Source organism: Desmodus rotundus, chromosome 1 (genome assembly GCF_022682495.2).
Source record: "Desmodus rotundus isolate HL8 chromosome 1, HLdesRot8A.1, whole genome shotgun sequence".
Taxonomy (NCBI): Eukaryota; Metazoa; Chordata; class Mammalia; order Chiroptera; family Phyllostomidae; genus Desmodus; species Desmodus rotundus.
In genome coordinates, this window is record NC_071387.1 from 19,605,639 (window position 1) to 19,628,184 (window position 22,546).

At 39.6% G+C, this 22,546-nt stretch overlaps 1 pseudogene; it reads right to left on the reverse strand.

The window, feature by feature from the left end:
* Window positions 1–5,764: 5,764 nt before the first annotated feature.
* On the reverse strand, window positions 5,765–6,868 carry LOC112304607 (RNA-binding motif, single-stranded-interacting protein 2 pseudogene; annotated as a pseudogene).
* Window positions 6,869–22,546: the final 15,678 nt, after the last annotated feature.

The window sequence follows — 22,546 nt, forward strand, 5'->3', positions numbered from 1 at the left end:
TGCCCTGGAGAAAATGAAATCAGAACTTGGAGAATGAAGTAGAGCTGGGAACCCACAGTTTGCTGTCTGCTGATGGTGTGCTTTTTTTACAATGGAAACAGGTGTGAGGACACCCTGAAAACCCAGGGGTGTGGTGCCTATGGAAAGAACAATTCCAGCTGGCCTGCAGCCTCCCACGCTCCTGGAGGGCCAACCTTTGCCGGATGTGCTCTGAATTACCCCGAGAGGCACCAGCCGCAGCCTCCTAGTGTGTCAGCTTCAGAGCCAGCCTTCCTCCTGACTCACGCAATCATGGCCCAAACGTGCAGCTCCAGAGCCAATTCTCCATTCCCTGCTCAGAAATTTCTGTTGAAGTGGTTGGTTACTTCAAATCCAGTTGCTTAAAATGGCTTGCTCTGCTTTATAGACTTCCATTACTTTCCTGTGTTTAGCTAGTAGCTCTCCTATGAAGTCAGCATCCTAGAGCACTCCTTGTTCTAGAGGGGAGTGGCCCTCAGGGGAATCAGGCTAGTAGTTCCTTGGGCTTCCTCAAGTTCTGATAAATTGTGTTGGATGAGCAGTTAGAGTTAGGTCCCGTCAGTCACAAAATAGATCCCAATACCCAAGGTGATCTAGGCTGAGATACACTCGTGTGGGATCCAGGAGCTGAACCATGGAGGTCTTAGGTCCTTAGCTGGCATTGGTAGTGGGTATACGGAGACATGCTTCTTTATGAAAGTTTGGATTCGGGCTAAGAAGGAGAGCTAAATTACAACAATTTTATGTGGAGATTTTAAGATGGTTACAGCCTGACTTGGCAAAGGAGAGAGAGAGGGAAGTGAAAAACAGAGTGATTTTCAAATAAATAATACAGTATGGAGTGTCTTGTTAAGGGTGACGGAAAACTAAGTACACTGAGTGTTTGTTTTGTTTCGGGGCCGTTCGGCATCCATTTCAGTTTGTTTTGGTAATAGCAGCTGAATTTCCATTTGGAAATGATATTTCTCCCCCAAAACACAGTCTAAGAGTCAAGGAGGGCCAGTTGGAAATTCTCTGCCTGAAATTTGAATTACGAGCAGAACGATGAAAGGCTGTTAATTCTCAGAGTTGACTCAATATAGCATCAGTCCCTGGCCAACACTATATTTCCTGTAGTCTAGTTTCTTACGTTCTGCCTGGATTCCAAGTCTTGCTTCAATCCTGTGAGCTTTTTTTATCCTTCCAATAAATTCTGTGTTTGCTTTAGTCAGTCATTATATGGTGATCACAACCAAAGGACCTTAACTAATACACTAATTCTTTGGATTAGGCAAAGTAATTAAAGTTGAGCTGGTGGTGTTCATAGTATTAGCAATATAGGCACGGAAACTATATAGGCAATTCTATTTTTCTGAGAGGAGAACAAAGCTGCAACTCCAAAAAATTAAGGTGATCGGGAGTGAGGAGGTTATGGAGGCAGATAGAGCAAAGTAATATATTTACTTTATAATTTATTTAGAGCTGGGCCTGAGACTGTAAGTTGATTCTTTTTTCCTACACTGTTTTATTATGAAAATATTTAAAAATAGATGGCAAAGTCGGACAAATTTTACACCGGATGCTACTATCTATTGTTATTAACATTTCGCCGTATGTGCTTTGTCACATATCTACCCACCCCTCTAATTACCTATTACTCCATCTTATTTTGATGATGCATTGCAGAGTAAATTACACACCTCAACATACTGACATTAATGTACTGTGTCATATATACATCATATACCCATCTATGAGTCTATAGTCTTTTGATGTAAAACTCACATACAATGAAATACACTAGTCTTAAGTGCTAATTTCCTGAGTTTTAATACATACATACATTTGTACGGTCCGAACCCCTGTTAAGATACAGAATATTACTTTCATCCTGGAAAGTCCCCCTGTGTTTCTTTCTCGTCAGTCCGTGCCCCTCTACCCTCCCCCACTGAGGTCAACCACACTGATTTCTTATCATGGAGCTGATTTCATGTAATCGAGTCAACAAGACAGCAGGCTGGGTGGTAGAGGCACTGAAACATTGCTGGAATATTTACATGAAGAAACTTGTATTTAGCATAACTACTCTTGAGTAGGGTTCTGTAGGTAGTTGAAGAACGTTTTGCCCACATAAGCACGTGGGGTGGGAGGAACTGGCTTCTAGGAAGCACACTGTAGTCACTCACAGGCAGTGGGTCTCTGGTCCTAAGAGAATGCAGGAGAGGCTGAGGACTGTGATCAGCATTCAGTCGTCTCTCCTCTAAGTAAGTGTTGCACACACACCTAAATGATATCTGTTTAAAGATCACAAATAATTAGCTCTTTGTAGTGCTAAATTATCTGTAAGTGTCCTCAGCTGTCTCTGGGCCTGAAATGAAAGGAAAATATGTGCTGAATAAATGTAGGGCAATTCTGTTTATGTTACCTTAATTACTAACAGGGAGACACATACTTGTGTATCTTACTCCTATCCATTCCTACAGAACTCTTGACTGAGAAGACTGGAAAGAGGAGGCAGGAGAGCGTGGAGTTTTAAAGTCACAGATGGTAGCCTCTGGACAATGGATGGGGGTGGGCTGGGCCTGGTGAGGACAGAATATCCTCTCTTGTCTCTACTCCTTTTTCTCAGAGAAGTTTCCATGAGAATCTGTGGTTGTCACAAACTGGTGAAGCTCCAGATTTTGATGTTTTTTGCCTACCTTTCTGCTACTATTTCCTGCCATCAACAGAAGAGTTATATCTGACTATTCAGCATAATTCAATTTTAAGCTTGCGTGCACAAGACAGGAAGGCTCTTTAGTTCTTTCAAAGGGTTATCTTTACCCAAAAATAAAGATGCATATGGGTCAATGAGACAGAACCTCACATCTGTTAGGATGCTTATTATCAAAAAGATGAGATAACAAACGTTTAATTCTGGACACATTTTCCTTTTATTCAGATCTTTTATATAACTATTTTATTGATTCTAGTAATTTATAGATTTATCCTTTGGCATTTTCTCCAAATCACAGTGACCATGACTTATGATATTTTGAGTAACAATGTTACATATTATTATACATTTCATGTTGTTTTAAACTGTATTGTTCAATCATAAGAAGTTTCCCAGGTTGCATCTTTCAAAAACCATATGATCTTACCTATAAGTGGAACTTAATTAGTAAAACAAAAAAGCAAGCAAGCAAAATAACCAGAGACATTGAAATTAAGAGCAAACTGCCAGTAACTAGAGGGGAGGGAGGAAGAAGTAACAGGGGAAAGAAGGGAAAGGGTAGTCAGTGAACATGTATGAGGGACTCATGGACAAAGCCAAAGGGGGGAAGGATTGAGGGTAGGAGGTAAGGGTGGGTGGGGTGGGAGAAAGTGGTGGTGGGAAAATGGAGACAACTGTATCTGAACATGAATAAAAAATGTTTAAAAAGAAAAAAAAACAAAAAAAGAAAAAAATTAATTATGAAATTATTTTCTAAGGGTTCCTAAATATATCACTGAGCTAACTCATGATGGGGTGTTTCATTATTTTCCCATTCCTAGTCATTTTAGGTTGTCTCCATATTTTACTGGTATAAATAACAGATTTTTGCACATATGATTTCCTGGCTTTGGCACTTAGGTACACGTGCGAAGGGGAGCTACTGGTAAGGGATATCACTGTTTGTTGAGGAAGATGTATGCCCTACTCTCAAAACACACAGGAAGAGACAGGGAAGAGTAAACAAAGAAAGGAAATAGTCCATGAAGATGGTAAGGGTGCCCACTGCCTGTGCCAGGGCTGGCGACTCTCCATTCAACCAGGAACCCGACGCCACGGGAGCTCATTTTGCAGAAAATAACTGCTGTCCTTTTGCAACTTCCTATTTTAAATATTCAAATACTTTAAATTGCCAAAAATATTACTTGCCATTTTGTACCCATGCTGCTGCCTGTTTTACCTCTCTAATTTTACATGTGATTCCACAACTTTTATACTATGTCCATGACATGAGTAACATATATTTCTTGTTTTTATTCCTATTACCATATAGGAAGATGCCACACTTACTATAACCTTTATCTACATTCCAGTGTTTTTTAAAACAAAGTTATTAATGTCACATATTTTGAAATCGAGCTGTAGACCAGTAATCATAGTGCTATGCAACAGGAAGACACAGCAGCATCTGGAAAAGTAGTTTCTGTCTCACTGATGGCCTATTAAAAGAATTTATTGGTTTGTAACCCAGAGGTTACTGACCCCTACAGTTGTCAGAAGGAGCACTTCCCTTTAATTCTAAATGAAAGAATCTGAGCCCTCATTATGCTTGACCACAGGAAAGTTGGGCTCCTCCCATTTTCTCCTCCCCAAGGTCTCCGGGACTCCCTATAGAACACCAGAGTGCTTTCCAGTTCATTACTAGATTTCACTCATAGCTGGGCCAATGACCTGCCTCTGGCCTGTGTCTCTGATCTTGGGACAATAAGTTATTATTGTTTCTTAACTGGCTCCCTCAATTACTTCCGTTCTCCCTCTAAGCTTCAACCTGAACATGGACATAGGCCCACTGATTAATACCCAAGCTGTGACCATTAACCAACTCTACCTAAACAATACTAGGTGGTGAGAGGAGATTCAAATGTAGAAAAGAAAGTACTGGATATTAGTTATGAGTATTTCCAAGATTTTAAACTAATTTGTTAAGTATTCCTGAATCCCAGGACCCTCTAGGGCATCTCTCCTGTTACCACCACCTTATTGCCACGTTGCATATTCTCCTAAATGGGGTGCCTTTGACCTTGTGCCCTGCAAGGGAGGCTAGGCCTGTCAATTCTTGCACAACCCAGCAAAGGGAAAAACCCTTCCTTCTCCCACTCCACCACTTAATTGTAGCCCAATGTCCCAGTTACAAAACAAACAAACAAAAATCTGTAGGTAAGCACCTTTGTCTACATGAAGCCTTCATGAATTTCAAAGAGCAGATTCAAAAAGTCATAGATTGATTTTAAAAAATCTATTAGGCCAAATCCCCATCTACAAGGAAATTAAAAAAAATACTCTATGAAATAAGCATTGATTCAAAGATGAACTGTAACTACTAAAGTAAATATGAAAGCAATATAATATATGATAGAATATAACAGTGTTACTCAAAGTATCATAAATCACAGTCATTGTGATTTGGAGAAAACTCCAAAGAATAAGTCTAGATATTATTCTTCTGGATGGGTTGAGTTTTATAAAACACAATTTTTAAAGTCTGCATATTGTCTTACACGCACCAAGAACGTTCATAACCAAACTCAGTAAGAAGGGCCCCCAGTAGGACTCCTTCCGCGTTCCAGCACTGCACCTTTTCTTTTTTTAAGAAAAGAAATAACAATTTTTAAAAAGCCTTCCCAAATAAGTTCAGCACTTCAACAAGTGTTTTTCATAAAGATGGGAAGAAGCTTCAGGCTCCGTGTCTCTCTGGGGTAGGGGAAGAGTATATTGCCATTAAAAACAAAACATAAAACTTTCTTTGCAAAAGAAAGGAAAAAAGGTTTCTTTGGTTTCCTTGAATGTAACACACAGAGAAAGTGACGGTTTCCTGAGGCTGCATCAGGAATGGAGGAATAGCAGAGGACAGGGGTGCAGTGATTTCTTTCTCAGGCCCAGGCCTGTGAAAAACGATGGCCAGCTCTTAGGGCTTAGCAGGGCCCACAGGTGATCTGTATTCCTCTGGAGTCTGGGAGCATTGGCATCTCCAAGAATTCATTTGTATTCAGCGTTGGGGAGGGGAATCCACTGTTACTCGATGAATTGGGAAGAATAGACCCCATGGTCTGAGGGAGTATCCACAGTCACTAGATTTTGCAGGCTGCTGTTCTCCTCAACTGAACCACTGGACAAGGGCACAGGGCTGTCCTGGGAGCCCCTTGCAGAGTTGCAGCTCAGGGAGAGGTGGCCCAGCTGCTGGGTAACAGGTCCCGTCATGAACGCATGCTGGAGAGAAATGGGGTGATCCATCCCTGGTGTCAGAACTGAACACGAAGACCGCACGAGGTGGCACATCCAGACGGGTTAGGTACTTGTGATGTCTGAGTTACTCTCTGATGTGAAGACCCAGAAGATGGAAGGTATGGGAACAGTGCAGACTGAGCAAGCATCCTGTTGGTGGTGCTGTTATAAGGAGCTGGGTAAAACTCATAGGTCAAGGCCATACCCATGTCTCCATTCCTTGGCCAGGCCTATCCATTTTGTACAAATTTCCCTTGGTTCTGTCCTTTCTTTGGACCATCAGCAAATTTGCCAAGCAATGGATCAGATGGGGCTGGTACTCCAGGGGGTGTCTTAATATATTTTCCATTAACGTGGTTGATGATGGCTTCACACTTCTCTGTGGGCTCCACCCTTGCAAAGCCAACCCCTCTGCCAGTCTGGCTGGTGTCTCAAAGGGTTCAAGTGGAGATAACTTGGCCAGAGGGCTTCAGCATTCCCTCCAGTTCTTCTTATCCATTGACAGTGGGAGGTTTGATATGTATACATTTGTGGGGTCCTGCTCCTGCTGCTTTGCCATCTGTGCCTGTACACCACTGGCTTTCAGCGCTGTTACAGCTTTCTGTGCGGCTGAAGGATGGTCCAAGTCCACCACAAAGCCAGAGCTTTTGAATCCGTTTGTGGTCTTGTCTGCATGGCCTTATGGGAGACAGTCTTGCCATATGACTGACACAACTTGACAAGGTCCTGCTCAGTAGTGCCTGCTTGCAATCCCCAGATGTAGAGATTGGTTTTGCTCAGCTGGACATTTCCATTGCTCCCACCGCTGCTGTTAGGGGTTCTGTTGCTTGAACTAGGTGGTGCCATCTGCTGAGACAATGACACATACGGTTTTGTGTTTTTCTTGTTGTAGCCAAAAGTCTGGAAGTCACAGACAGCAGCATTTTCTCCTTAATATTAGGGAGCTGAGAGAGAGGAGAAGGAAAGGGGCAGGGACAAGGAGGGGAAAGAGAGAGGGAGAGAGAGAGCGAGGGAGAAGGAGAGACAGGGAGAGAGAGGGCAGGAAGGCAGGAGGGGGAGGGAGGTAAAAATTATTATAATTAATAAAATAGCTAAGCAAAAGGCTCCCAAAAGAAAAATATGTCCAGAACTAAATGTTTTGAACTATTTACCATAATAGAGAATCAAAAGTTATAATGTTGAAATGACAGTTTTACAAAAAAAAATTTAATGGTAACTTAAGAAATGTGTAGATCTAATATAGTTATCAATATACCAAGGTATTAAATTTTTTATTTATACATTTGTTCTGCAATCACACAATCGCCTTTGCATGTCTCGGTTCCAGCTACGACACAGAGCACTGGGGTACATAAGTGAAGGAGACAGATGGAGTTTCTGCCTTCGTGGAGATTACCGCCTATATAGGAGGCACATGTTCAACAATTGCTTATCTAAATAATTACATGTTAATTAGAACCATGATAGTTGCAGTATATAAGGCAGGGCCTACCTGCACACATGAAATGAAGCGGGAGATGGTGGCACATTTGAGGAATTGAAAACAGGCCCTGGTGCCTGAGTGCAGGCATCACTAGGAGAGTGAAGTGAAGGTGCCAAGTAAGGGAGGCCCTGGTCATGGGGGCCTTGTTGACCGTATTCAAGATTTTGGCCTTTATTCTGAGAGCCATAGGAAGCCATTGAAAGGTTTTTATGAGGGTTTAAAAAATATAATGACAGGAAACAACCTAAATATTAAACAGCAAAAGGGAATGCTTTAGAAATTATAACCAGAAGTAAAACATTTTCATGTTGAAAAATGTCTATGCAGAATTTTTAGTGGGAAAATAGATAACTAAAGTAACATTTAATATTAAGTGTGGTATCAACTAGTTAATATATGTACATGAATAGAAAAAACTAGCAATGGTAATCTGTGGCTGAGACTTTCAGTGAATCTTCTTTGTGTAATATTTTCCTGTTTTTCCAGATTTGCAATAACAAATGTCCATTATTAGTTTAAAAAATTTAGGGAAATTGTGTAAATAGTTTAATTTCTAACTCCATCTGAATTGGTTGCTTATCATATAATTTATTTATGGGCCCAACAAAAGTAAGCTTTAGGGTAAGATTTTGTTCATTTACTTTTTAAAAATTTAACTTTATTTGAATATGGGTGAGCCTAACACATACATGTATATGTGTGTGTCTATGGGTAATCCCACTTTGTTTCACTTAACCTTAAATTATGAATATTTTCATGTCATAAAATACCTTCTAGAGCAAAGTCTCATTTACTGAATGGTGTTCTAACTTATGGATATTCTACATAATCAAGTAACCTAATCTAATGGTACATATAGACAGTTCCTCAAATGTTAGTATTTAAACAGTTTTTGAAGGATTGTATTTTAAAAGAGCCACGCTTTATCTCCCTTTCTCCTTCCTTTCCCCCTCTCTAAAAATAAATAAATAAATAAATAAAATCTTTAAAAAAAGAACTATGGAAATATATTAAAAATATATAAAAATATAAAAGATTAAATTCCAAAGATAATACAATTGAATGTATACATAATTTTGGTTTCAAATAATGGCAGAGGTAGAGCTCAGTGGATTGAGTGTGGGCCTGCAAACCAAATAATGGCAGAAATTTCAATAAAAAGATTCTCAGCTTTGTCAACATAAGATATGGAAACATTTACTACAAAAGAAAAACATAAAGCTAAAAGATAAACAGAAGAGAGAAACAAAGAAACTGAGAAAATTATTTGTAACCCATATAACAGGTTAAAATAACAGCCATAACTTACATGTTTATTGGAAAAAAATAAATACAGTAATTGCTAAATAAGAATCAGTAGGGAATTTGCAATGGCCAAGTAAAAGGTTTTCAACTTCAACATCGAAGATATAAAAATGCAAATTAAAATAAACAAATATAACAACTCATTGTGGTGGTCATTTCACAGTATATACAAATATAAAATTATTTTGTTCTACACCTGCAACTAATATACTGTTATATATCAATTATATCTCAATTAAAAAACAATACAATGTATCTTGTCAAATTAAGTACAATGAAGAATCATAAGACCCAATGTGTATATGGGTACAAGGAAAAACTCTTACTAGTAGCAGGAGTAGACCAGCATAATTTTTGGCATCTACTAACCTCCCCAAATATTTGTTAATTGAGTAAAAATGAAAAGAAGCAAACTTCTAGGAATGTTTATTAAAAAGTGGTTTGTGAGTAAACAGGCAGCATTGTTCTAAGAAGGTACCGTATTCTTTGGACTATAAGATGCACCAGACCATAAGATGCACCTAGGTTTTAGAGGAGGAAAATAGGAAAAAAACCCCACTCCCCCGACGCCCCTTACCTCCCACCTAGCGAGCCAGGTAAGCTACATTTGGGCTATAAGGCACACCCCCATTACTAAGAGTTGGGGGTGTGCCCCAACTAAGATTACTAAGACTGGATCTTCCACTCTTCTTATTTCTTTTTAACAAGTCAAAGCGTAAGTGAAGTCCCCATCATGCTTGCTGCTTCCTCACTCTTCAACTAGCTGCTCTACATTTCCTCACTCCTCAGACTCTTTTGTTCTTCTCTCTAGAATTGCTGCTCCATAGCCAGCGACCCCTATTCTCATATATTCAACCTGTTGCCCGAGTACCCCTCTATTTCTTTGCCTTTAATGAAATCTGACTCTTTCCTGAGAAGACCTGAAATTCTCACACGTAGCTGTTCACTCTCACAAACCTTGTGTGTATACTTTAGGACTAGAAGGTAGGGCTGGTGTCTTCCTCACTTTTTAGCCACTTTCGTTTATCTACCATCTTGTAAAAAACTCTCTCCACTAAGGCTTTTTATGTGAAGCTTTATTACTCTCTACCCTATTGCTTGCTATCAGAGAGCAACTTTCCCGATCACTTGTCCTGCCATTCATCTGAGAGATTAGCACCCGGGCGTTCTCCACCTCAGCTCCTCCCACCTTTTCACATCACCTGTGGATGATGATGCACACCTGCCTCATTCTATGCCATTAACTCTGAGCCCCTTAATTTCTTAATGGGTCATGCTGTCCTCTTCCTTTCCACTTTTGCCACGCTGTCTGGTGTTAATTATTAGCACTTCTAATTGACCCACTTACAAAGTCCCACTACCTACATCGCTATCCGTAACCACAAACTCCTTTTCTTCTAGTTGCTTGTTCAACACTCCTTCCAGAATTTTATTCACCCTCTTCAAAACATACAATCCCATAACTCCTCTAGCTTCTTTTTAAAAAAATTTTCCTCTTTGTCTTCAGGTTAGAGTCCAAGGCTCATGAATTCAAAAATACTCTTTTCTATAGCCAAAATTCTTTTTCACTTCTGTTTCATTCATCACCTTGGTCTGGCAAATGTCTGATCCTAGATGAATCTACTTATTTATTCCTCCCACGTCTGCACCAAATGCTGCAGGAGGAAGTCACACAATAGCTCACAATGGTTCAGCTACAAACTCATAATTTACTCACCCATTTTCCAAAACGGGTCTGTCAATACTCCTTCTCGGTTTCCTCCCACTCTGAAGTTTTGTACCGCTAGAGTGACGAAATTTGGGCCCTGCATTACGGGAGGTGTAGACAGAGGCTTCTGATCCAAGCCAAGGGGTAGATACCCAGCCCCTGTTAATAAACTTGGGGAAATGTGTGGTGATTCTCCAGTCCCAGTTTATACATGAGCAACATAGTCCCAGTGCTCAGTTTTCTAGAGTGCATCCAGTTCCGGCTCAGCACAGCATTGGAGTCTTATGGTTTCCGTTTCCTTCACCAAAGTGCACTAAACTCCCAGCCCCAAGGGCCTGTGTCCCATCTGGGTCCTCTATGCTTCCTGACTTCAGCTCCCACCAAACGCTGTGGGTTCCTTCTCTGTTTCTCGTTCCTAAGACCTCTCTCCTTCTCTCTCTGGCTCTGTAGTTTAAAATTTTTACTTATAATTTCATGTAGCATTTATAGTCATTAAGAACTGGAGAGAATGATTTGTAGTGCATGTGTTTTTCCATCGTGACCTAGAAATCTAAACCTCTCTTTTGTTGCAGATGTATTTTATTTGTAACAGATGTAATTTTCTATTTGTTTGTGTGAGTATTTGATTTGATTAATGTCTATATCCTCCATCAGACCCAAGGCTTTGTTTGGGCAGAGAGCATGTCTACTTTTACTCACTGTGTTTCTTCAGTACAGGGTACAACTCTCTCATTTTATAGACATTCAGTAGTTGATTAAATGGATAATTTATTGTTACATATGTAACAGCATCTTTTAGCATCCTGGACCCATGCAGTTCTTAGTACATTCCTCTTACCTCATCAATCTAAAATTTCCCCTCCTCTAAGACTCGTGCTGTTTGGATCAGGCCATTCTCATCATCTGCTTGTCAGCTTCAGATTGTACTCTGTATTATCACTTGCAATTGTAAAAATACACCGTCATTATCTGAAACCACCCTGGAGTCATTTACGATGCCTCTGGTCACAATGCACAGAAAGGCACAGTTTAATTTGCCTTAAAAGATAAGAGAGCTTATAATCCATATAATAAAAATGAAACGTAGGGTAGCCTCAGGCATATCTCTCAGGGCTGATTTTGCTTTTCTGTAGTTTCCGTGGGCTCTGTCCTCCTCTTGGCATTGGCATCATCCTTAAGAAGTTGGTACCAAGATACCAAGACATGATAACCTCCAAAGGAAGAAGAGGGGCTGGGGATTTTACCTGTGTCTCGCTTCTATGGTAACAAAAAACACTCCCAGGAGCTCCCCAGCAGACTTTCCCTTATGACATCAAGGCTACAGACCTAGTTCTAAACCTATTCTTAGTAGTGAGGCTGAGATTACTATGTTTAGCTTAGTCTAATTACTTAGGATGGATTGGAAGTTGAGGGAGTCAACCATGTTGATTTCCATAACTCTACCTTTAAAATCTAATTTGTAATTCCAATTCTGATTGCACTTCCTATTCTTCTGTCTTTTTCACTTCTTGACCTCCATTCGACCTCCTTTTTGTCTTTACTGAATCCTGTAGTCTATCGATACAACTCAGTTTTTCTAATAAATCAGCCCTCAACTGGCAGCACTATCTTCCCTTCTTAATCTAACATTCATTTCCACAGGACTGTTCAGCGCATTCTAGTCCTTTGCCACAACTGTGCTTCAGCTACAACAAGCAGATCAGTCCTCCGTCAGCCCTAGATTACCATAACAATTAGCTTTCTTCATTCCTTTTCTCAAGTTGCCAAGCCACGCTGGAAGAAGTGGCATTGTTCTACAAGTTTGTTTATAGATGTTAATCTAAACATGGTTCTTACTGTCAAGCAGCAATTCTTTTCTTCTTTCTGGTTGATTCCTTTCATAGATAGTGGGTTGTATCCTGAGTCACTAAGCTGTGTGACCTTGGGCAAGTCATTTGACCTCTCTGAATCTCAGTTACTTACTCTCTAAAAGGAGAACAACAGTACCTACATCAGAAGGTTGTTTTAGGGTTAACAGGGTAATGTGTGCACATAAAGCTACTTGTACACTGCCAGGCACAATTCATGGTAACCTTGTCTGAATGGCAGATCCTGACCAGTGCTCTCCTTAACTCCTCTACCTTGAATCTGCTTTCCTTCCCCATTGCTGTCTACCCTTAATAACTGTTTTGATTTTTGGAGGCCAACGATTGTGGATCCTCTGGTTCCCTTTCATCTCCAAATATACCAGGAACTGAATTTTTTTTATGTACCCTAAATGGCTAGCATGGCACATGAACATATCCAGTGTTTGTTCCATTTGATTTTAAATGTTCTTATTTTTTATGTTGATTCCATGAGATTAGGGAAAGACAAGGGGGAAGGAATCACAATGCAATAGTTCAAGATTAAGCTAAATATTTGCTTCTGATAATTGCTGGAAAACCCAAAAACCCTCTGGTATTCAAAATCCGCCTGCAGGAGACTTGGGAATCAGGAGATGTCTCAATGAAGATTCATTTAGCTCTGATAATTAGCAACATAAACAAAAAAGAGATGGATAAGCTGGCTTTGTTTGTAAATAACATTTATGCTCCAAATAACTCCCCTTCCCTGACAGAGATTTCCCTGCTCAATATTGCAACATCTCTCAAACACAAACAGTAAAACCAAACGACTGCAGACAATGATCAGTGTGTTTTATTGTAGCAGTACGAAGGGAGGGCACACGTTCCCCTCCTAACTAAACACAGCCACGCAAGCAAAGCCATTTTAACCTGCAGGGGCAGCATTAGAGTATAATAAATATGTTTTTTTAACTTATACCCCAAATAAATTTTTATGGCCAACTCTGACATTAAATTAAATATCTTTTCAGGCACTAAGCTTGGATTTAGGAGAGAACATTAGAATGACATTATCTTCTTGAGGATATTTATTCTAATAGACGTGTGTTAAGCGAAGATCTTGGTATAGAAATTGAGACTGGGAATTTTGGGAAAGGAAGCTTGTGGATTCAAACTCCTTTGAAAAGTCATTTTCTCAACAACAATTTTTTTTTCCCTTCAAGAATATCCGTTTTATTTGGGCTCCCTAGAGGTGAGTATATAAACTTTCATAAGCCACTGGTCTTCATGGGATTTTTAAGAAGGGAAGAGGCCTCTGGCAATTTCTGAAATGTGAGTATTTCGGCAAAGTGAAATCAAACTGGTTATGAGCCAAATACCTTTTTAAAAATATCTTCAAGAGCTGTGTACCTTCTACATGAAATTTCATGTACATATTACAGTGATCCGTCTTTAGCAATTTATCTTCCAAGGAACACATACAAATGCCTGACACAGATGTCCCTCACTCTGACAGCACTACTAGTACTCTCTGTGGGTTCATGGACAATCCTATCCATTGTCATGGTATTCCGTACAATACTTCCTCTAAGAAAAGGGGCACGAAGTATGTCAAAGGGATGTGCCCAAGAAGTTCACTAGCATTACCATGTACCTCATCCCTAGAAGTGGTGGAGGACCCATTGCAGGGAGCTGGGAGACAAAATCCTGCAAATTAGGACACTGATCTGCCATAAAGCGTAAGCCTTAATATCGTATCACGTAATTCTGTAGGCTTTTAAAACATCTGGTCACTCTTTCTATTTGAACTGTAAGATTTGTCTTGGTCTAGGCCACCCCTTCAGCTATTTGAGCATCCTTCGGGAACTCCCATTCGTGTAGAAACAAAAGTCATATATCAGAAGTACCTCAAGGACCACATACTTGTTACAATCAATAGCAAACACTTGTTAAAAGTTTTCAGTACTTTGGCCAAATCAGTGCTAACATTTCTCAGTACTGTTGTGCTACTGTTAGTGTCCATTTCTTTTTATGTTTCATTGAAACGTATGTATATTCATGAATATTGTTTGTTCATTTAAAATATATCTTTTATTCATGTGAATTGCCTTCTTAGATCCAATTCATGCTTTTTGTGCCTTAATTCAAACTTGTGTGGCATTGGTATTGTGACCATTGCTTTATTTTTGCAAGTATTAGCTTGATATCTTTGAACACATCTTTATTGTAGCTGTTTTGTATTATTTTTGCTTTGAATTTATGTCATGAAGGTGAAATATAGCTGGACTTTGTTTTGTGATACATCCGAGAGACTTTTTATATCCTAGGCAAAGTGATTCAATTTACATTTATTACAGTTAATTTATTTTTTCTTATCCTGGCACTTTTGATAGTTTTCTATTTGTCTTTTTTCATTTCATATTTTTCCTATTTTTTACTCTATGGACTATGTTTCCTTTGCTTTTATTTCTGCAATGCTTTGGAATTTTATTAGTGACTGCTGTAAGCATTTTTAACAGCATCTTTTATCTTCTTTTCCTCTGGTTCTCAGAGAGTTGAGCATGAAGCAGTGCCACCTCCCCCACCCACGTTATTTTATTTTACTTTTTCTTCCTCATGTTAGCTGCTTCTGTACAAACAATATGGAGTCATTGATTTGAATTTTTCTGCCAAGTGCACATAGATGGTACATTACATACTTGGAAGTGTAAATTCCCTGCCTTCACTGGGACAGGGAGTTCGGCTGTAATCATTTGGATCATTACTGATTGCCTGCTGGTGGTTTAGTGTCAGTGGGCACGTATGAAGTTATCAGGTAAGATGCAGAATGACTAAGAAGAATCTAAAAACGTGGTGCCCAAATTCTACAAGGGAAGAGAAAGGGGGAGAATTGGGAGTGCAGAAAATCTAATCAATAGAGCAGAATAACAGATGGATGTGTTCCTGCAGAATGCACCAGAAAAAAAAGGGAGATGACAAGGAAAGGAAATGGTTGTACGGAAGACAGACTCAAAGATTCCTCACAGCAAAACTGGCGAGCCCATGAACAAGACTCATGCCAAGTAGGAATGACTACACTGTAAGATAGGAAAATGGTCCTCAGCAAAGGCAGTTGTGACAATCTGCAATCGAACACATCTAAGAAACCTTGTGTCATGATGAGGGTGAAGACAAAAATCCTTCATGTCTCCAGGCAAATAAAAGAAGCAGTCTACGTTGGAAGGTACTTATCTGACTTAGTTTTGATTTGTGGTCAGTTTTCACTGGTTTTCCAGTGTCTTTGCCATCCCTTTAGGAGGAAGTGGATCAGCTAAAGGGGAACCGTGAGCCAGATGTCTTTATGATACAGAGTGTTTTACCGAATTTTTAAAAACTAGGAAAAGATTTAGGTTTTTTTTTCTGTTTGGATTGTATTTATTTATTTTTAGAGAGGGGGGAGGGTGGGAGAAAGAGAGGGAGAGGAATTCCGATTTTCGAGAGATACATCAATTGGTTTCCTCTCTCAGGCCCCCAACTGGCCCAGCAACCCAGGCATACGCCCTGACTGGGAATCCAACCCACCAGCCTTCGATTTTCAGGCCGGCACTCGATCCACTGAGGCACACCAGTCAAGGAATGTTCAGTTATTTTGAACTCTATTAACCATCCAAGATATAGCCATTAGGCCTTGTAATTGGACATTACTGACCAACAAATGACGTCAGTGCCCTTTTTACTGCCTCAAGCTTTCCTGTGGCTTCTACTCATTTTGTTACAGAGACTGCAGGTTCAAATTAGAGGCGTGGGGCCCTGAACTCCAATTGGATGAGTCTCAAACTCTATTTGTAACATTGAACAATCATCAATAAACAAGGAGAATGGGAAAAAAAATCTGCATTTTATATAACTTCCCTAATTCTTGTATGTCCTTGTATACACCAGCCTGAACTGATGTTATGCATCTTGCCCAAACTGTTGTCTTAAGGATTTTATATTTAAGGCGGCTTGGCATACAAGTCATAAGGTAATGGTTTTTAAAAATTTTTATTTATTTTTAGAGAGAAGGAAGGAAGGGAGAAAAAGAGGGAGAGAAACATCAATGTGTGAGAGATACATCGATTGGTTGCCATCTGGCCTGCAACCCAGGCGTGTGTCCTGACTGGGAATCGAACCAGCAACCTTTTGGTTCAAAGGCCAGTGCTCAGCCCACTGAGCCACACCAGCCAGGGTTTAGGTTAATGGTTTTAAAGTCTGAGCCTGGACTGGAGTTCTGAGCATCTCATAGAATAGTCACGTTCTCCCAAGATTTGAAATGTTAGTCAGTGGATGGGGACTGTGTCTGCCTACCAGGAGAGCAGCAGTTGCTACTCACCATTAGGCACTTGGAGAAGACAGCTTCCCTCTAGTAAAAATAAGCGAACAAATTTTTAAAAATCTCAGCCTTCTAGGCTAGGTCATCTCTGTGTGCATTTTAGCAAAGAAGTCACATTGAGGGGCGGCAGGAGAGCACGCTATTGGTGGGAGGAGATCTATACCTTATCATAACTTCTTACGAAGTTTTACTACTTGGAAATATTTGAAGTTCAAACAGTATGGTGTAACCTGGGGGTGAGAGGAATCGCTTGCAAACCCTGCTGGAATGCTGTCCTAGGAAAGGAATTATGGCTTAAGGGCACTGAGTTATGGAATGTACTCTGTCCCGGGGCCAGAGCATCTGGGTCCAAATCCTTCCCCTAAATAGCTGATTCACTTCTCCTTTCTTCACCTGTTTCCTTATTTTTGAAACAAAATGGCTGTGCTTGATCGCTAGAAGGGTCAAAGAGTAAAGCGTACAGAGCGCTTAGCCTAACAAGTGCTCAATAAATGTAATCAGAACTCCCTCCTCACTTTAACCTCATGATAAACACGTGGGATGCGGATGCTCTTAGTTAATTCTGGGAGCAATTAGGAAATTGTGTTTAATGGATCAGACGTTACTATTTCTTTGTTTTATGGAAATTCATGTGGCTGCTCTGTGTGTGTGTTTGTCCCAATTCAACAATTAATTACTGGATATTCTGGAAAAGAAGCACATGTCTGTCACTAATAGACAGACACTGGGTAAGGCAACCTTGAAGAGGAATTGGGGAGGAGCACCCAAAACTGTGCAATTTTCTGATGGTTACATCAAGACAAGCGCAGAAGAAACCTTCTTGAATAAATGTGGAAAGGGGCTTCTGAAAGGTAGGAAGGCTTATGCACGTTTAAGATGTCAAGTCTGGTACCACTTCCAATACTGCTTAATACATGTCTCAATAAAGCTATATTTATAGACACTTCCTGCCCAGGATGGAGTTAGAACAGTGTTCCTGTCTGTAGGGTGATTGCAACCTACAACTGCAAGTCATTTGGAGAGGTGCTTGGATAAAGATGTGTACAAGAAGCTTTGGTTGTACACACGAGGGACTCTTTTAGGTGATAGGGCATCAGGGAAGGCTTCCTGGAAGCAGCGACACCTAAATGTTGAAGAATGAGCAGGAGTCATTAACCAAAGAAATGGATAGAGGAAACTCATTGAGGAGCACTGTTGGAAATAGGTGACCAGATCCTGGGGAGTGAAGCATGGGTTGGCCAGGTGTTCAAATGTCAAGGTGGGAATTTGCCAAGTAATTATTGTTCAATAATTATTTATTGAATAAAGAATCACAGATTTTTGTCAGGTGCCCTGCTAAAACACAGACAAAAATTTCTACTGCTTTTATGATCAGTCTATTTTATCACTCTCTTAAAAGAGAAATGAGGTTAATTTGCCACAATTCATTTTTTGTGTATGGTTTTAATGACCACTGAGTTGTTTTTCAATGGTTACAGGTTGTCCTTTCAATGAAGGCCAGTAATAAAATTCCTTAGTCTGGGGCTTGCAGAAACTATCTTTTCCAATACTGGAATTACATATTTCTTACATTTAAACATTCTCCAAAATTCAAAGATGTAGTGATTTAGAGATTTCATTTAATAGGTTCACTCTAACTTGGTATGTAATTATCATTAGTCAACTGTTTCCTCTGTTGATCAGATTTAGGGCCAGAAAGGGAGTACTTTTGTAGAGTAAGGGAAAGTGTGGATGTGAGAATGAAATTAAACCTAGCTTTGCTGTCTAGTTCGCTCACTTAGCAGCTGGGTAACCTTGAGGAGGTAACCTCTGTCTGAGCCTTAGATGTTATCACATTTAATCAGAGAATTAAATGTGATAACATCTGTAAAAGCAATTATTATTTTTCTTGTCCTCTTTCCTCTGAGTAGTCAGTTCCATTGATCTCCTGTAACTTTTCTCACAAAAATTTTTTAAAAATTTAAGGAAAGTTATGTCCAGGTCATCCCATTTCACTATATTGTTATTTATTTTTTCATATTTTAATTTTAATTCTTCTCTGTATTTAGACCTCTTATTATATAATTCATTTTCACACTTGCATCTCACTGCTTTGATTACTTTATAAAGTATTTCAATGAGGAATATTGAAATTATTTATTGGAAACTTAAAAAAGTCAATAAATCTAGAAATCAGTTTGAAAGTCAATTTAAGACTTTATCTATTGATAAATTGACCATCACTCTATCTGCATAGATTATGCAAGAAACTGATAATAGTTTTGCATTTTACATGTGTAGCTACAACACTCTTCATAACCCGCAGAGTAAATACTGTTGTACTCCTTTTAAATGGAGAAATTGGGGCTCTGGGGGACACAATAGCACGTCCTAGATTGTATCTCTCAATTGCCAGAGCTAGGGTTCCAGCCAGGTCATTTTCCCATTGTATTACAATCCTTCCATCTTAATGCTATTCATTCTTTTCATGTTTTATGCCTTTATAATTTGTGTAAATTTAGCATTAGCTTTATTCCCAAGGTTTCTGTGGCTGTTTTGAGAAAGTTGCAAATGGCCTTTACACCAGTACGAGATTTACTAGATGTTAAAAACATGTCCTAATGGCTTCAGATATTTTTCCCTATTAAAGAAGTAAAATGTTACCGATACAGTTGAAGGCCATCTTTTCCTTTTTCCCCCCTCCTGGACTAGCCAATATCTTGAAGTTCTCCTGCATGTCTTAAATCTTTTATCACAAATGCGTATATGTCCATAAACATAGTATTCTAAACACGAATAATACAGCCATTCCCTCGTGTTTTCATATTGAAAGGAATCAGACATCATTGCAAAATGAACCAGTTCAAGATGAACCAATAAGCAGATGTATCATTTAACAAAAATGTGGGAGGAAAATATACCCAAAGCATTATATTTAAAACAGATGCTCTAGTATCTCAAGTGATTCAAATAAAAGAAAATTTCAAATCACAGAATGAAACAGGAAAAATGGCCCCTTTAAAAAAAAACACTTGCGTTACTTTATATTTCAGGAGGGAGCTATGTTAAAATATTTACTTTGGTCACAACTAATCAAGTATGGAAAAACGGGTATAAGAGAGGAAATGGAATAAAAAGAAGCCCAACGAGGCCTTCATGCACTTCGCATCCTGAGGGCTAGGATATTTCCTGACGTATTGGTCAAAGACTCTGTAACAGGAGAGATTGCTGATGAAACAGATCGGTGCAGGACCTTTCTCCTTTGTCTAATTAAACTTCCTGAATCGTGGAATTGAAATTATACATGGAGATGCTCTGTCAAAACAGACTCTCCTGCTTCTCAAGTAATTGCAAGCAATTGGATGTTTGCCCCCTGGCCCACAGCAGCTGGGAAACTTCCATCTTCTCTCCCCTGGGTGTATATACACATAAAAGCAAGTATCTCTAGTCTTCCAGGTAAATTTCAAGTTTCCCTTATTCAACATTTTATAGAATTTTAATTTGTTGCCAAAATTATGTCATGGACAGAGCAAAATGAAATCGGGGTGAAGGGACACATAGTTTAAGCTTGCCTACAATTCTTGTTTGTTTCCCTCTGCCATATGCTTACTCTGGCCTCCCCACGATGCTAAATGCATGGGGTTATTTCCTTTGGGTTCAGGATTCTTTTGTGGAATGCAGCCACTGAATTACAGCCCCTGGCAGGCAGCACAGATAAGAATGGAACTCAGGTGTGTTCTGCCCCAGGCGATGAGACATACCTGGGCTATGAGCAGTCTGAATCTGAGATAGTGCATCACAGCCCCCCCACACGTTTTCTCCAAGATGGGTCCAGTCTTCTCTTTCCCTTGTTTTTAAGCGAGGTGGAAGCTGTTACGGCAACTACAAGATATGAGGGATCTTACAATTTACAGGTCTGTAAATATTTTGATCTTCATTAAAAACAGCCATAAACTTGTACAAGAAATAACTCTCTCTACTTAAGCCATAAGGCACCGATTTTCAAATATCTTGTTTTGTTTGAAAATAATTTAGAGCAATCCTATAACCATTTTAGAGTACTTAGGCAAAAAGGAATGCAAATCAATAGTTAAGTTCTTCATTAATCAATAGTTAAATTGGCATATGTTCAGCAGATATGTTTGAAATGGCTATTGGTAAAGTAAGGGTTTAGTAATTATCTCTAAAAAGATTGATTTAAAAAAAAATGTCACCAAACAACAAAAGAGTAGTTAAAAATTCTCCCTGCACAATTGGCAGGCTTTTTTATAATATAAAGAGAGCTCAAGCTTTGAAACCAAACATAAACACTAACAATATATCAGAAAAGGAATTACTGATTTTGAAGGTCAATATTGTGGAAGAGAAACAAAGAAAGGAAAAACATCATGAGAGGAAGAAATTTTAAACACAATTTAAAAAACTCAAATTTTACAAATAATTTTTATTTTATCCTGAATGTTAGTCCCTAGAGGAATGCTTGCCTATTAGAAAGAGGCGTTCCCTGCAGAGCTGGAATATCCAAGCCCCTCTGCAAAAATTATTTCCTTCATTGGTCTCTGTCACAGTCATCTTCCCCATCTATTTACCTTCCTGCCTGAAATTATCATCATTTAAAACCTCTCTGGTGAATTAGACATTTGATGAAAAACATTAAACTAAAAGTACCCCCATATTAAACCGAACTGTTTGTTCTTTTGAAACTTTTTCTCTTTGATAATGTTATCTCATGATTGTTCCTCCTCATTCTTTCCTCCCCTCCCCTCCCCTCCCCTCCCCTTTTTTGCCTCCTTGTCCTTAAAACCCCAGCTTGAGGACTCTCTCCTCCATGAAAACCTTTAACAACATTCCTCACGTGGTTCCTTTGCCTCTCCCTTCCTGCCAGAATAACAGCCTCTTCTTCTGTGCCTCTGCTACACCTCACACAGACCTTAATTTCATCATTTATGACCATTGGCTCACACTTGATTACTTGCAATGAGTGACATGTATTGAGATCTTTGAGAACAATAACAATTTTTAGCCCATTTTATGGTAGCCTCGACATGACATGTGCTCATGGGTGGGTGATGGGAAGGGGAAGAGAAGTCCTGGGCCCACTGTGTGCCACATCAGCCTTGCTGGCCGTAGCTCTGGAAGCTTGAGCTACGAAAATTAGGAAAGTTAGGAAGGAGAGCTTTCAAACCAATTTGGAGAGGAATGGGGAGTTGTTATTTAATGTGTGGAGCTTTAGTTTGCAACATGAAAAATTTCTGGAGATGGGTTGCATAACGATGTGACTATGTTTAACACTAACCAATTGTACACTTAGAAATGGTTAAGAAGGTAAATTTTATATTTTGTGTATTTTACCCCAGTTGAACATAAAAATGAACCCCCCCCCCCAATTTGTATGGCAAGAAAGAGGACTTATGACCACAAGACATCATAAGTGACCCAAAGATCCCTCAGCTGTGCCTTGTGGAAGGCATAGCCAGGGCAACTGGCTGTTCAAGCTTGTCTTTTTTCCTCTTTGGTGCAAAGTGTTTTGCAAATTTTACCTCGATTGATTTTCTTAGCAGCCCTATGAGTGGAACATAGTTTTTATCCTCCACTTTAAAGACCAAGAGACTAAGATGAAAGGAAGTGATTTGTTTGTGTGAAGTGAACTGGGGATCCCTGGGGCCCGCTGCCTGCTTGGTGTTCAGCTGTTCTGTGTTAACCACGTGGGCTGGGCATGCGATCTCAAGGTGACTTGTCCCACCTAAGATGCTTTAGGCTCAGAGGAAGCCACCCTGCACTCGCTTTCCACATGGGCTCTGTTGGCTGCTCCAAAATGGTGCCAAAAGGGTGTCATTGTGGAGCAAACAAGAGAGGAAGTGTTTTTTCTCAGGAATGGCAACTGTCTTCTATAAGGACCATAATCCTCTGAGGTGGTTGG